The sequence below is a fragment of the Balaenoptera physalus genome, assembly GCF_965194825.1.
Source record: "Balaenoptera physalus genome assembly, chromosome: Y".
Classification (NCBI taxonomy): Eukaryota; Metazoa; Chordata; class Mammalia; order Artiodactyla; family Balaenopteridae; genus Balaenoptera; species Balaenoptera physalus.
Window position 1 is genome coordinate 5,559,811 of NC_138904.1, and position 16,048 is coordinate 5,575,858.

The window sequence follows — 16,048 nt, forward strand, 5'->3', positions numbered from 1 at the left end:
CGTGCTGCATTCCTTGGCTTGTGGCCCTTCCATGTAGGAAATCATTCTCTCCATAACCATCAGAACGTCAAGTCCTATATTCTACAGAGGACCTTAGTTAACAAAGAAATCTTTATTCTTACATTCCCAGGATCTGCGCCATCATATCCCTTTGTCTTCGGAAGGAAATCCCCTTCTTTTCAAATGCGTATCTTACCTTCTGTAAAGCGACTTCTTGTATGAGTTTTTGTTACCCCAGAAGAAAGCCCGGAGAAGATTCCCGTGCATTAGTTACTTGGGAGGGGGTCCAGTGGAACTGGGTGGGGGGGGCTGGGGGCTGAGACAAGGGAGGGACGGTGGCCAGCAGGGTGTTTGCTATCGCTCAGATGACCCCATAGGTGACTGGAGCTTAATCTCCCCTGGGGATTCTGCACAGGAGAGTGGAACGTACCACGTAATCATCCCACCTGAGGGCAAAGGAACATGGAGCAGTTTTACACAGGCTCAACTGTGTGTCACTGACCGGAGCTGCTGTGGGGTGTGTCAGTCTGTCAGCACGTCCAGGCAGGTAAAGTGGGCTCTGACGGGGAGAGGGAGCCCTCAGGCAAAGGAGCTCAGGTGCTAGCATGGGGCCATGCGGTGTGTGTTTTTTTTTTACATCTTTATTGGAGTATAATTGCTTTACAATGGTGTGTTAGTTGCTGCTGTATAACAAAGTGACTCAGCTGTACATATACATATATCCCCATATCCCCTCCCTCTTGCGTCTCCCTCCCACCCTCCCTATCCCACCCCTCTCAGTCAGTGGTCACAAAGCACCAAGCTGATCTCCCTGTGCTATGCGGCTGCTTCCCACTAGCTATCTGTTTGACATTTGGTAGTGAATATATGTCCATGCCACTCTCTCACTTCGTCCCAGCTTACCCTTCCCCCTCCCTGTGCCCTCAAGTCCATTCTGTAGGAGGTCTGCGTCTTTATTCCCGTCCTGTCCCTAGGTTCTTCAGAACCATTTCTTTTTTTTTTTTTTTAGATTCCATATATATGTGTTAGCATACGGTATTTGTTTTTCTCTTTCTGACTTACTTCACTCTGTATGACAGACTCTAGGTCCATCCACCTCACTACAAATAACTCAATTTCGTTTCTTTTTATGGCTGAGTAAAACTGTCACTGTTTGCAGATGACATGATACTATACATAGAGAATCCTAAAGATGCCACCAGAAAACTACTAGAGCTAATCAGTGAATTTGGTAAAGTGTCAGGATACAAAATTAATGCACAGAAATCTCTTACATTCCTATACACTAACAACGAACAATCTGAAAGAGAAATTAAGGAAACACTCCCATTTACCATTGTAATACCCTTTTGAAATATGTTTACTTTTGAGATGTGGGACTTGTCTCTTCTATGAATCCCAAAGACATTTCTTGAATGTAAATAGGGGTTGTAAATAGGTTCTCAAAGAAATTTCTGGGAAGTTCTGTGGCTTGGGGTGTGAATCTTGTGTATGCACGTGTACTTTTGTAAACATCGGGAAAGTTCGATGTGCTGAGGAAATGGAGGTGGGATTTCCGGAGCCTGCATGGGAAGCACTTCCCTTCTTGTCGCTTTGCTTTTCCACTTTGAGTCCATTCTCTCGTCCTCCACAGTCTGAGCACGTGCAGCCCTGCTCGCAGACCTGGGAGCCTTCCTCCCTCCTTCTCTGTCTCCTCCTGGGACTGTTTCTCTCCGCTCTTTGCCCCCTTTCCATGTCAGCGTCCCTTCTTCATGATGCGTGTTCTCTCACACCTCCTGGGATTAGTGGGCGTGAGAATCTGTGGGACATTGAGCCCGGGGGGGTTGAGTGATTGCGGGACAGCAAGAGGGCGGGACCCTGGCCAGGGGAGGATATGGGGGGGACGGTGGCTTCTCTGAAACCTGGCCAGAGTCAGCAGGTCAGCGGCCTGGTGGTGAAAGGGTGACTCTTAGCTGTGAGTGAGTCAGGGGCACCGTCTGGACTGAGCTGATTGTGAACCTCAGCGAGTCTCCCACGCCCAGCTCGAGCTCTGACACCACCGTGTACGTTTTAGGGTTAACAGACCTCTGCAGACCCCCTCCTTCAAATCACTTCCTACTGGACCTCCTCCCCCCACTGCTTTTGCCTTTCCATTCGTGTTTTCATTTACCCTCTGAACTCTGATTTCAATCCTTATGACTCAGAATTGTTTTGGGGTGTTAACTAGAACTTCCACATAACACAAGTTAAATCTTTCCTTTATAAGGTATATATGACCTATATAAACATAAATATTTATGTTTATGTATATATTTTATATAACTATATATAAATTATATTGTATGTATAGATATGAAACTGAATGAAACAATGCTTAGTAGACTCAGTATAAATTGTCAGAGTTGAATAGTTTGTTGGAAAACAAATGTGCTGTGATGTTCTCTCCTTCACACTGTACACGAGACCTACAGTCTGATATCTGCTCTGATTTATACATTATCACCACACATGCCAAGTTTAATGGAAAAATTGTGAGGGGGAGGCATTATAATAAGTATGACAAACATATATGAGCTAAACAGGATATATACATTGTGCTTCACTACCCAAATTCTTGTAACCTGAATACTTGCTCTCCAAATTCATGAACAGAATGGATTCAGATAGTTTTTGAGATACAATTATTTGGAGGAAACTTTCAAAGATATTTTCCTTTGGATTTCCTTGGATAAATAACACAGCGAATATCTGCACCCAGGAGCAGAGCTGCTTTGGAAGAAATAAAGCCCCTCTTTTGCTATCCTTTAGAAACATAGCTTTGACAAAAGCAATCATTTCAGAATATAACTTTTTAAAACCGTGAGAATTTATGACAGTCATCAGCACACGGGTAATTTACTGTATAATACTGAGGTGAACTGAAGGATTTGGTGTAAAATGGTAAAGAGTGCAACTTCTTCATACAGACAGGTCTGCACTACACACTAGAAGAGTTTGTTTCAGTACACTGTTAACTTTAGCACCAAAGGCCCCAAGTGTCTGTGATATAAACCAGCCCCATCTAATAAGGCAGCAGAGTCACACTCAATAAAAGGCGTTTCTGAGATTTAAGAACGCTGAAAAGTGTTGCTTTTCATTTTTATGAACAGTAGCAGGAGAGATTCTGCCAGACAGTGTCTCAAGTAGAGATTTCAGCACATGATTGTTGTTGGTTTTGGCACAAGCTTTGGTAGGTCATCAAAAGTGTCTTACGGGTGTTCTCTCCTTCTTTGTTTTGTTTTCAAATCTGTCTCTGGTTTTGGGTGAGTAATGAAGAATTGTATTAATTAGGTTATAGCAATCGGCGTCAAGAGGCCCTCTACCTTAAAGCATCCGTTGGATGCCAGTGACAATTCAGGGCAAAGGTGTTATTCACATTCCTGCCTGTGCGTCTTTTTATTCCCGGCAGCTGTGCACTGCATGCTTGTACACTCTCTGGTGCTTTGGTTTCACCATCAACAACCAGAACAACAAAAACGTTTGTGGGGAGGTTTCATTCAGTGAAGAATGCAGTAGGTGGGAAATCATGATAGTCCGATGAAATCACGGGCATTTGATTTCCTGAAAGAAGAAGTTCATATAAGGACCAGTGTGCCAGAGGCTGCTTAAGTGGAAACAAAAGGTTGATATTGTCTGTGACTTCGCCATCAAATGGCGAGGAGTGGGCCATTCAGGTCTGTTGCTGTTGAAATGTGTGGGAACATGGAAGCCGCTAAAGACATTAAACAGATTCTGTTCCCGGGGAAAGCAAACGAACAGGAGGAGGACGGTTCATCACACACGAACTCACGATGAACACAGTGTGATTCAAAACTCGCTTGAGCGTCCCTCCTCTTCCTGGACCACACCTCAACAGCATCTTAGTTTCATTTCACTGAGGTAGATGGCCTGATTTTTTCTCCAGATCAAAATGCTTCAGGTTTTTAAAATGACATGTCAGAAAATATCCGTGCGCTGTACAAAATGGAGACATGTAAATACAGGTAAAACCATGTTTTTCTTTTTCTTGTAATTAAATTAGGCACCTGGGAAATCATATTAATACTTTAGGTTATTTAGAAGACTCTTTATTGAAAATAAAGCAAAAAAAAAGCAAGTGTCTTTGAGGCTTTCCCATAGGTGTGAATTTTATCAAAAACAGAAGCCTTTTAAAACACGTGTGTCTTTAAAGCATATTATCCATTTTTGCAAAAGAAAAATACTTATAAAATATTTTTACCCTTGAGTAGAACCTGGAGATTTAATTTATGTGGCCAGAGATCCAGTATCACCACCATGAACCTTGGGTTCTGTTTAAGCCTGTGGTACACAGGGCGCTCCTCAAGATAGACGGGGCTGTGTCAGAACGTTTGCCTTTACATTCAAGAGCCCTCACATGCCTTGTTTGTTGAGTTACGGCTCTCATTTTATAGTTTTCCTGCTTCCTTCTTCTCTTTCATTCCAGCAACTGCTGTGTTTTTGCAGCTGATGGAAGCTGCAAGCCCCTGTGACGTGTCATTATTTTTTTTTCACTGTTTATCTGAAATTCACATTTAACTGGGAGTCCTATAATTTACCTGGCAACCTTACCACACCCCTTTTCAGGAAATCCTTAAGATAGGAACCCTGCTTCCTCAACAGATCCCAAGGGAGATAGCAGGCAGCATAGGACCTTAGGGACTCCCACAAAAGATTCCTGTGCCCAGCACAGAAAAGGCATAGGGCTCCTCTGTTCTTCAAGCTAAGAAAGTTAGGAGTCATGCGAATAGGGCTAGAGTTTTCCAAGAAACCTCCTAGGTGCACCCATGTCTGATTCCCAAGGCTTCTGTGTCCATTTAGCATTACACGTTATTTAGTAGTAGCTTGAAACAATAAAAGTTCCTCTTAACTCACATATAGGAGGCCATACAGGGCTGATATGGTGGCCTCACAAATCATCAAAGACCCAGGTTTCTTCGTGCTCTCCACTCTACCGTGCCTCATGCACTAGGATGGCTGCCGGGTCTCTAACCCTCAGATACACATTCTAGAAAGCAGGAGAGAAGAGAAAGAGGAAGGATGCCATCCCTGCTAATCCTCAAAAGCTACTATCCGGAAGTAATCCTTCGCTTCTGTTCATCGGCCACAACTTAACCACACAGCCACATGTACTTGCATGGGAGGCTAGGAAATGCAGTCTCTTTTACGGGAAACTTTATGGGCATTTGGAGATTCTGTTACTAAAATCTGGGGCAAAGGTATTGGAAGCCTGTGCCGTATCCTCCTCTGTGTTGGCTCTGCAGTATGTCAGCATGGCTAGGCTGAATTATGTTTCCCAGAAACCCCTTTCCTGTGTGAATCACCACAAAGGAGCTCATCCTTGGGGCGGGGGGGGGGTCAGGAGGGTGGGAGGGAAGCAGCAGCCATTGTGCGCGTCACCCCCATCGTCTCTGATCTGCTGACTCACCGTGTTGGTGTGAAGCGGCGGCTGGGTCTGCACATCCTCCACGTTCTCCGGCTCCTCCCGCAGCTTCTCCAAGGCACAGGTCAGGCGTGGATGGCTGTCAGCTCCCTGAGGAGGGGCCCCGCGTTCTGCAGGAAGCCCTCATCGCCAGGGTCAAGGCAGCAGTCATGACCAGCGTCGGTCCACCCTTGTGTGGTTCCACTGGCGCTTGTGGGCTCAGCCTGCGTCCCGTCCCTCCCGCCCGGGGCTCCTCTTCCCTTCCTGACTGCTGCCCTGTGGGCTTCCAGCTGCAGCTGGGCGCGTCGGACGCGGAGACAGCAGCCTCATGGCAGCAGCTCGCCCGGCTCTGCAGTGGTGTCAGCAAAGCTCTGGAACAAATCCCTCTAACCGTGTGTAACTCTACGATGCCTGCGACTGGATGGAGAGAAGTATAGCTTACACCTATAATCAGTTTACCTGTATCTATAGGATATACTGGATAGGGAGATATATATGTGTGTGGTGTGTGTATATATGATGTACACATAAAATATAGAGAATATATGTGATACATAGATACATGGATATGCCCTATATATACGTATATGGAATATATGTAATATCTATATCTTTCTATATCTTATGTATATTTATCAATCTACATACTACGTATCTATAGATATATGTATATGATACATATTATCTGTCAATATAGTATTGATAGAGATACCATACATAGGTATATCTCATCCATCTCCATATTAATTTTATATATACATACACACATATGTGTATGTATATTTCCCATGGATCTAGAGCTAACTATAGATGTTGGCATTCTACTGGTCTGCTTATTGGGTTGACCCCTGACTGATGAACTGTCGCTCTCACAGCCACCTGACATCGTCTCCTTTGTTACTATGTGAGCCCAGAACACAAGCTCCAGAAACTTAACAGAAGCTTGGGGAAGTAGGCTGAATCCACCCCCATGACCCCCTAAACACAAAGAGAAACTAAAGCTAAACTGTTTCATCAGCTCCATGAATTACAGGAACAAATAAATACTAAGGTAAATTAAGTAAAATAATGTTGATTCAATTACGTGCATACCCAAGTTTGTGAATTAAGGTTTGTATCTACACTGTTACTTCCATTTTCTTTCCTTCATCAAATCTCAGTGGCTCTATACAGTAGTGAATAGGTCAGTTTTTCAGATCAATATTTAAATACATTGAGATTAAGGATTATGTCTCAGAACTGGAGACCCTGAAAAGACCTTGTAGTACCTGTACCGAGAAGGCTTAGCTCCTCCTGGAATTGCCCAGGTTAAATACTGTTTTATTGAAGTCACTTTTGAAAGAAGTAATGGGATTTTTAGTAGTTTTTGAGGCTGACATGCTACCTACTGTGCTAACGAGACATCTGGATTTCTAACACGTTACGATTCTTTTTCACACTAAAAAAGTAAAATGCATTAGAGGCACACAAGTAGCCAGTTATGAAAGAAAGTTTTACAAAAGTGAAAATTTTATATTTAAGGGAAAATAATGGATTGGGGGAAGTGGAAGATATCTTAATCATTTGGAAGGTTAAGACTAAATTGATGAAACTCTGGCCATTGTGGGAAATCACACCAAGTTTTTCAAGATTCCCATGAAGTTTTGTAGATGATGCCTATTGAATCAAGCTGACCGCAGAAAAGTGAATCTAGAGAAACTAGTTCTCAAGATGTTTTGAAGTTTCTGTATTTCATAAATGAATGAACACGAAGGCAGGTAACGAGGAAGATGGGACGTAAATAAGGTTCCTGTCTCCCTCCTGTCTCCTTCTTGCTCTTCCTTCTTCTCTACGTTGTGTTACATCCTTGAAGAGAAAGGCTTCTCAACTGCGGAAATACTTATGAAGTCCGGTGTTTTGTCTTCTGAAGTTTGGGGTTTTATTTTATTTTGCTTTCTGTAGAGAACTCAACACTCCAAGTGCTAGACTAGGATGCCTTGTATCAAACTTTCATGCTTTCCTGTCTTCCGTCAGTAACAAGGCACAGCTGTCGTTATCATTGACAAAGGATGTCCATTTGACAGGGAAACTGATTACCCAAAGTATGGCAGTTATCAGGAAATACTTGGAGAAGAACAGTATAGTCATTGGGTACCAAATTTGAGTTAAATAAGGTGGACTAATGTAGCTAGTGCAGCCTGAGAGAACATAGCATTTAATCTCCTGCTTAAAAATATAGGCCCCAAATTTATTTATAAATTTTGTAAATATACTCAATTTGAAAAAAATGACCTGAAGTCTACACAAGCTGTGTAGTAGAGGGCATTTGCAATTTAGTATTTGAATATCTACTATGAAAATGGCTTTTCGACACTAGCCCCATAAGCACCCTAGAAGTCCCTTGTGAAGGGTGAAAATCTGAGTCTCAGACAGGTTTAGACTCTACCAAAGACCAGCCAGGACGCATTGTGGAAGCAGGAAAAGACCTCTGATGATCAGTTTCTGGGCCTTAACGTTTTAAGGACAAAGCAAACTATGGCTCAGGTGTCCCCATGTGGGAACTGTCCAGGAGAGGAAAAAAGGAATTTGTCTGCTTCTATTTGGAACTTATCCTGCAATGCACAGCACATCTGTACACCATAAGATTTGTAAAAACCCACTGGAGCTCTGGGGAATTATAGCTAATTCTAAATTATTTGGAAGGATAACGAATAATAGCTAATTGGTTACTACATAGTTAATTAATCCAGGATTAGTTAGGAACTCTACATTTTATTGTTTTTTACATTTATAGTTGTAAGTAGCAACTTGAGTTTTACCTTCCCACCCCTCTTTCTGCAAATAGAACATGATGATTGGAACACAGATCTCTTTCTTCATTTTTTTTTTTTTTTGCATTATTATCCTGGACAGCTTTAATGAAGTTTAACATTATTTGAAAAAGATAAATATATATGATGCACTTGAAATTATTTAAATTGCATCGGCTCTGTGGTTTATGATAATTCTGTCATTTCACAGTATTTGGAGTCAGAGGGCAGAGTGTCCCCCACGGAGGGGGGTGTGTATACGTGCATCTGAGTTTGTCTTCACTGAGAGTCCAGTACGTGAATGCCGTGCTCTCGATGCCTAATCTCATTGTCTCGTCTTCTGCTTTCTGCTGTCGGGCCTGAGAAGTTGTCTGGATGGCTGGAAGCCACAGACTAAGTAAGGCTGACATGGGCCGCCGTCCCTGTTGAGAGCAGCGCCACTGCTCGGTAGGTACCCGCTGGCAGAGACTCCTGGTGACGGGTGTGTGGCTGAGCTCGGCTTCCTCAGAAGGTCCTGCGTGAACAGCGCTCCTTTCGTGATGGCCCTTATCACAGAGCGATCGGTGAACAGGGCGGATTCCACGGGACAGATTAAAGGTTCCATTTGAAGATGACTGGTGACCCTCACCCTCAAAGAGCTGTCCTCCGAAAGATGACAAAGGAGTTACATTTCAGGGGTCCGAGGCCCTACAGGGATGTCTTTCATCCCTCCTCTGTGACGCTCAGCGCTCCTTGCCTGCTGAGAGGAAACCGATGGACATGATAAGAGCAGAGAGCCTGAGGCCCTCCTGTTCTGTCCTGCCTTGCCCACGGGGCCTTCCAGAAAATCTCTGTTTTTACCCCAGTTGTGGTGACATTCTCCTTGGGGAGCTGCCTTGAGGAGAGCAAAGGGGTTCGGTCGCCGCCCCTCGAAAGAACAGCAGAGCCATCCACCAACACCTAGATTGGACCCCGCACCTAATACGACACCTGCTCTAATCTGATACCCAGTGAGCATGGTTCTTTGTCCAAAGATGGAGTCATAGAGGGCACAGAACCGTGTCCTGCAGTAAAAGAACATAATGCAAGGTGGGTTGAGGTGGAGAAGCCGAACTGGATTGCCAGAATTACCTAGAATATTTAAGCCTCACTGTTAGATACACGAGGTTAACTCAGACAATTTTCCACATCATTTGGCAAAAGTTTGTGATTTCTAAAGTCAGGCGAGGGGGGATGCCTAATTTAATGACTCTCACTATTTATAGAAGTCGTTCATTAGCTTCTGAACTCTTAGATGTCAGGGAACTCATGCAATTTGAAAAGCAAGTTCTACAGTTAATGGATGAAACTGAGCTTAAAGAAACTAGCCATTTGAGTCCAGGAAGATTATACTTAGTTTCTTTTTACTTGATAAGTTCTTTAATATAGTTGGGAATGCAATATTTAAAATGTATGAAGTTGGCAACGTTGCAGAACCAGAATATGTGGTATACCAGCTGTAAAAGCAAAATTAGGCCATAGTGATGTAATGAAGCGGGGCTTTATTTAATTTTTTCCATATATCAAGAACTCAGGATGTAGGTAGCCCAGGACTGCTTTGCAGACCAATGACTTGGGGACTTAGACTCTGGGAATTTTCCTGCTCTGAATTGAGAAGTGTCAATTCAGAGCAGGAAAAAAGGATTGCATGTAGACCAAGGAAGAAAGGATTGACTGTTGAGATAAATAGAGGAAGGAATAAATCAAAAGAATATTTCAAAGGCTCTTGCCTGTCACCTTAGATTAATAGGTATGCAGCAAACTTGTGCCAACAGAAGTAACAGGAAATAGAACCATCAAAGATAACTATGCATTCTGAGTTTTCTAGCAACCTAGCAGAATTGTGGTGTGACTAGCAAGAAAGTTGGAAAGAAGAAACATTTTGGAGGAGAAGAGGGAAACATTTGGGGAAGGTCGGTCAAGATTGATTTGATGAAGATGGTCAATGTGCTCAAGTTGACAAAGAAATAATCAAGCAGGCTATAGGCACCAAGAATATAAGAGCAGATGGGTGAGAGATGGGGTCTGCAAATGATTAGATGGGATTTAGTATCATGGAGGTTGCAATGGAAGAAGAAAGTGGATTTATTTTCTAATGGGGAGAATATAGAGAACTAGAGAGAATACCACAACAGAACCTTGGATAAGCTCAGCATTAAGGCACAGCCTGCTGAAAAGGAAAGGCAGTTGAGGGGGTGACCTGATACGGGGCCAGCAGTGATGTGACACGATGGGGCCAGGAGAGTGCCACAGTGCAGGAGAGGCTGCCAGCGGAGTTCGGGGTGGACCAGAGGTCCAGAGATGGGCAATAACAGACAACTGGAGACATTTCCTAACACCAGGAGATCTGTGTCCGTAGTTAGGAGATAGAAGTCGTATCACAGGCATTTCAGGAGGGTGTGGAGAGAGGCTATCAGCACAGAGCAGAGATGCAGAAAAATCGCAGCACACCTTGAAGAAGCAGTAAGGTGTTGATCTTTAGTATTCTGCTTTCCCCTTAAAGTGGGGGTGATCTGAGCATACACGGAGACGGAGGAAAAGGCCTGTACAGAGAAGCGGAGCGGGCTCTGGAGAAATAGAGTTTCTCCACGTCTTCTAACGGCCTGCCAGGGGGGTGATACAGGCGAATGTGAACCTAGTGCCAGCCCTATTCAATGTACTATTCTTAGTGCATAATTTTGTTTAAATGTGGAGATGAAATTTTCCCCTAAAGACAAGAAATTATCATTTTTTGCAGAAATCTGTTTTTGCCTTAAAGCAAAAGGACCTTCCTCCCAGGACCTATCATGGTATTCCCTGTGTGCGAATTTAGCTTTCTTCAGGGGTATACGTGCATGAGCTGTAAGAAGGGCAGCATTTAGGTGTGTATACAGGGTGTGAATGTGTAGTGAAAGTAGGCAGAACTCAGTCCAAGCCTGCAAGGGCCCTACTTCTTTCCCCAGTGGCATGAGGGAGTGTTGCAGTTCAGTCAGTTTTGCTTACGGGCGGTGCAGTTCTTCGTAGACTCTGTCGAATGCTGAGGAGTCAGGTCAGGAATGGGCAGGATCTGGGGGTGTTCTGGAGCATACTCCTGTCAAGTGGGTGCACTTCTGTGAAGTGTTCCTCCACATGGAGAGCAAAGCAAGCACTTCATCATTTTCAGGAATGTATGAAGACAGAGGGTAGATGTACCCACACGTAGCTAAGCTCATGCTTTCAAACAAGTTTAGCTCCTAAGTATGCGTATCATCCTTCAACAGCACTAGTTGTTGGAAAAGAATGACTGAATGCTTTCTTGTTTTACGTAATTGAGGCCAAATCACATCTTTGGCTTATTTTTGTTACTGAGGCAACCTTCATGTTGACTTTGCAAATAGCGTATTTATTTCCAAGGTCCGTAAGACATAAACTTTACTGTCAACTTGCTTCAAGCCAAGGTCAGAACATAAGACTTATACAGGTCTAGGCTAAAAAACTCTGAAAAATATGAATTTAACTGAAATGCAAACAAATAAAAGCTGAAGAGCATCCAACATTTAGCTGAAAAAGAATCAGGCACCTTGCTTTAGTTTTTACTTCACCACTACAGGGTTATGAAACTTAGGATTTCATTTATCTTCTGGGGTCTGCAGTCTTTTCATCTATAAAATAATAAAAGCTTGAGAACATGACGCACGACATCACCTCTAGTGCTAAAAGTATACGAGGCTGTGAAAATAAAGCTACCATGTGATGAATGCTGTCTTCACTGAGCTTTACAGACAGAAGGGAATGCTATTGATGAGGTTGATCAGAATGTTGACCAGAAGGTCTGCAGCCTGGCTCTGCATTCAATGAGTTAATACATGGAAACAGCTTAGAATGCCAGGTCTGCAGCCTGGCTCTGCATTTAATGAGTTAATACATGGAAACAGCTTAGAATGCCGTTCCTGGCTCCCTCTTACCACCAGTGCACCAGTGCCTGGACGCAGCGTACTGGAGAATCTCAATCACGGCCCCTTTCCAACAGGCTTTATAAGCTGGTATAATTGGTGCCATTGGCCCTTGAAAGTGTTTTGACTTGGTTACTATCTCAAGAATTCACATTATATCCCTATATCTAGTAGGTATTTAGTTCGCCCACAGTTCATATTTATTCACTGTCTCTTCTGTGCCAGAAGACTGTGTTATCTGAGAGTATAAACTTATAAAAGGCAGCTGTCCAGGAGCGAGGCAAGTGAATCCAGGAAAAGGAGAGTTACACGGAGAGCCCGCTGACAGACTGGGGAGAAAGATCTCCTCTTTTTGGGTCACGAGAGGCTGACTTCACAGCTGCTCCTGCGAAGAGAAGTGAAGCCCGGTAGGCACTTTGTGTAAGTCACCTCGCTGCCCCTCGTCTCAGCAGCAGCTGTCAGCGGCGTCCTGCTGGTGTGGAACGTCTCCTTGGTGATCCTGGAGGTTGTTCTGCTGCTTAGGACTGTAGAATAGGTATTAGATGAGCACAGCAAAATGGACACGGTGTTCTCCTGAGCATACGTGTGCCTGGCTGCACACAGCTTATGTACAGCAAAAGCACAGTGTGATTCTTGGGTCCACATGTGAGAATTTATTTTTATTCAGGAACTTGACGGAGGTCTCAGCAAGGTTTGGGGTGGGGACTCTTCTGCTTGGGACCCCCGTAGGCTAAGCTCTATGGGGGCTGTGTTGCCCAGCACAGAGCAGGCCTTTGGTAAAGATCCGTGGAAGGAAGAGGCGAGGGAGAAAGGACGTCACCACCCTCTGTTATCTGTCCAGTCCTCCGTGTCGCCAACCCCTTTCCTGGGATCTGTTCTGGCCCCTGTCCCATCCCGATCAGGATATTTGTACCTTGTTATCAGGCCGATACAGTCATTTCTGAGAAGGATCAGTCTCCACTGCTGTTCAGGTCCTAAAGCTCAGGGTCTTGGCTCGCTGCACTGCTGTAGTTCTGTTAGATTCCTATCAGCATGTTGTACACAATCACGCTAGCAGAATTGGAGGCCTGCTACGCACGTGTGCAAAATTATGTGCCCCACCTGCAGGCTGCTACGAGGGAGTAGTTTCTTCTTTCTGTGCCCTGTTGGAAGGTGCCTGAAGAGGTAGAGATTAGGAAGGTGCAGGATTTATAGCGCACCTTTTCTTTTAGATTAGAGGAAACAATGCAGAGTTTGAATGTCCCCTCAAAAATAGTTTCCCATCATTCCAAAAAATATGTTGCAGGGCTACTGTCCCATTGCAAGTCTGTCCTCTTCTAACTCCAAGTCTTCCTGCCACGTGCCTCTCCTGCTGGGGGGAAGGGAGGGTTTGTTTGTTTGTTTTTCATTTTTTCCTACTTTTTATTTTATAGTGGGGTATAGTTGATCAACAACGTTGTGATAGTTTCAGGTGTACAACAAAGTGATTCAGTTATACATATACATGTATCTATTCTTTTTCAAATTCTTTTCCCAAATAGATTGTTGCATAATATCGAGCTGAGTTCCCTGTGCTCTACAGTAGGTCCTTGTTGGTTATCCATTTTAAATATAGCAGTGTGGACATGTCAATCCCAAACTCCCTAACTATCCCTTCCCCCTCCCTCCCCCCTGGTAACCATAAGGTGGGTTTTATAAGCAGCAGGAGGGCAAAACTTTGTTATTTTTGAAGGAAAAACTTAGGGAGTAGATTTGCCGTGCTCTGACAATGCATGTTTTGCATTCTTACTGGATATTAGGGCCTTTCACATCAAAACGCACTCAAGAATGGAGGCAAAGATCTTGTCAGAAAATGTATATGTCCGTATGCTTTGGAACGTCATATTTTTACCGTGGAGAGAAAAAAATAGATTCATTTCTTAAACAATGTAAGTGCCATGTGGTTAGTTCCCTTTGTAGCTTCTCAGATCTCCAGTAATGCTGGACAGGTTGCTTGTTGGAAACGTCAGTTAAGGTGACCCAGACATTTGACTCTGAAGGTTGGCCTCTGCACCTTCACGAAGAATATCAATTTCTGTGGGACGGGGGGAAAAATAGTACCAATAACTAATAAAGCTTAGAAAGTCTTAGGAGAGTTGCCCTTCAGCCAAGCAGTGGCTTTCTCTTGTGATAGGGACTGACATGAAATTTAGAGCTGACGGCAAATGCTCACAACACAGACATCTTTCCAAATGCAAGGCTGATTGCAAGGACAAATGAGGTTACCTTCTAAAGCAGCAGCTAAAGCTGGCTGATCAGAGCGACGCCTGTAGACAAATTCAGAAGCGAGTGTATTGTATCTATTCTGACTGGACTTGTGGACCCTCTGCAGACACAGAAGTGCTGCTGACTCCTTGAAAAGACTGGGAGAGTGGCCAAGAACATTCCTGTCTTGGCAGAAAAAGGTGATTGATTGAGAAAACAGAAAAAGTGCCCTCCGCTGCATGCCGGTGGAGCCAGGCTTAGAGGCGTAGTGGCAGGTTGAAGTGGCAGAGCCAGACCCGGATGGGCGCCTACACATGGACGTTTCCGCAGTGCCGGGACGCTCCTCCCAGCCCGGGAACCACCCAATTCAAATGCATCAGGAGTAAAGTGGGGCAAGTCCCCGTTACCCAGGACTCCCAACTGCACACTTGGTATCCCTTTTCTTCACAACGTCTTCACACGTCTGCACATAGGACTTCTTTTGAGCCTGTCCTGAAGATATAAATTCAAGATAAACCTATACATACTCTAAGTAGATCTGTTAAAGTTTTGGAAGATGGTTCTTCCTGTGCTAGATCATGTAAAGATCCTTTCTGTTCCTGATTAATCTTGAATTTTGAGAGCATCTGACGTCAACTTTATGTGAAATGAAGGAAGTCTTTGCAAAAAAAAAAGAACACATGTATATGATACACACTCATGTGTATCATGGTAGCAGTTTCTATGTAGAAGCAATACATAGTCCTAAGCTATCTCATCTAAGTATATAGCCTATAAGAATCAGTAATTGTAACCCCACTCTTAAAGGAAGCAGAAGAAGAAAACAGGTATGTGAGTCAAGCGAAGTCAAGGGTTGGGATACACGACTCATTTCCTTTTTATCCCTGTGATCTGATCCCATTTTAACTTCTGTGATCTTCAGTTTCTTTATCTGGATAACTGAAAAATAGGTTATATAGAGAGACTTTGAGACTTAGCACTGTTGAATAAATGCTCATTTACTTTATTCCTATTATCAATCAATCTATCATCTATCTGTCATGTATTATGTATGCCTCCATCTATCATGTCTCTAGTATTTATGTATTTATCATCTATCTGTCTATGAATATATGTATTATGTATGTGTGTGTGTATCTATCTGTCTATCTAAGGCATTTCTGAAGATGCAGTATGTGGTTGAGACACAGTATGTGTTAGCAGAGGTACAGTCAGATAGTAATGTCAGCTGGAGAGTTATTTGTGGATTCAGCAATTATTTAATGAGTATCAACTTTGTGCAAAGCTCATAACAGAGGTTACTAAATATTACCCCCAATTAGTGAAGAATTATAGTGCACATCTCCTAAATTTATGCATCCAGAAAGCAGTCCAGATTTTGTCATTGCTGTCCTTGGGTTTTCTCTACATAGACGGTCTTTGTTAACGAGCAACTGGGAAGACAAAGCTGAGTGGAGACAGGCATAGGAGTTATGTCAAAGACGGTGTCACAGTGTTTTTACAGGGAAACCCATGCCTGAACCCCAGCCCTACACATGAAGGAAATCACTGTGGTTCACAAAATGGTTTCTCAATAAACACAGGCTTTGTTTGTCTTGTGTTGGTGTTGTGTTTCACATTTGTTGAGCAGTGAGCAGTGTTTTCCTTTGCGTGCCTGCAACCCCTGCTGT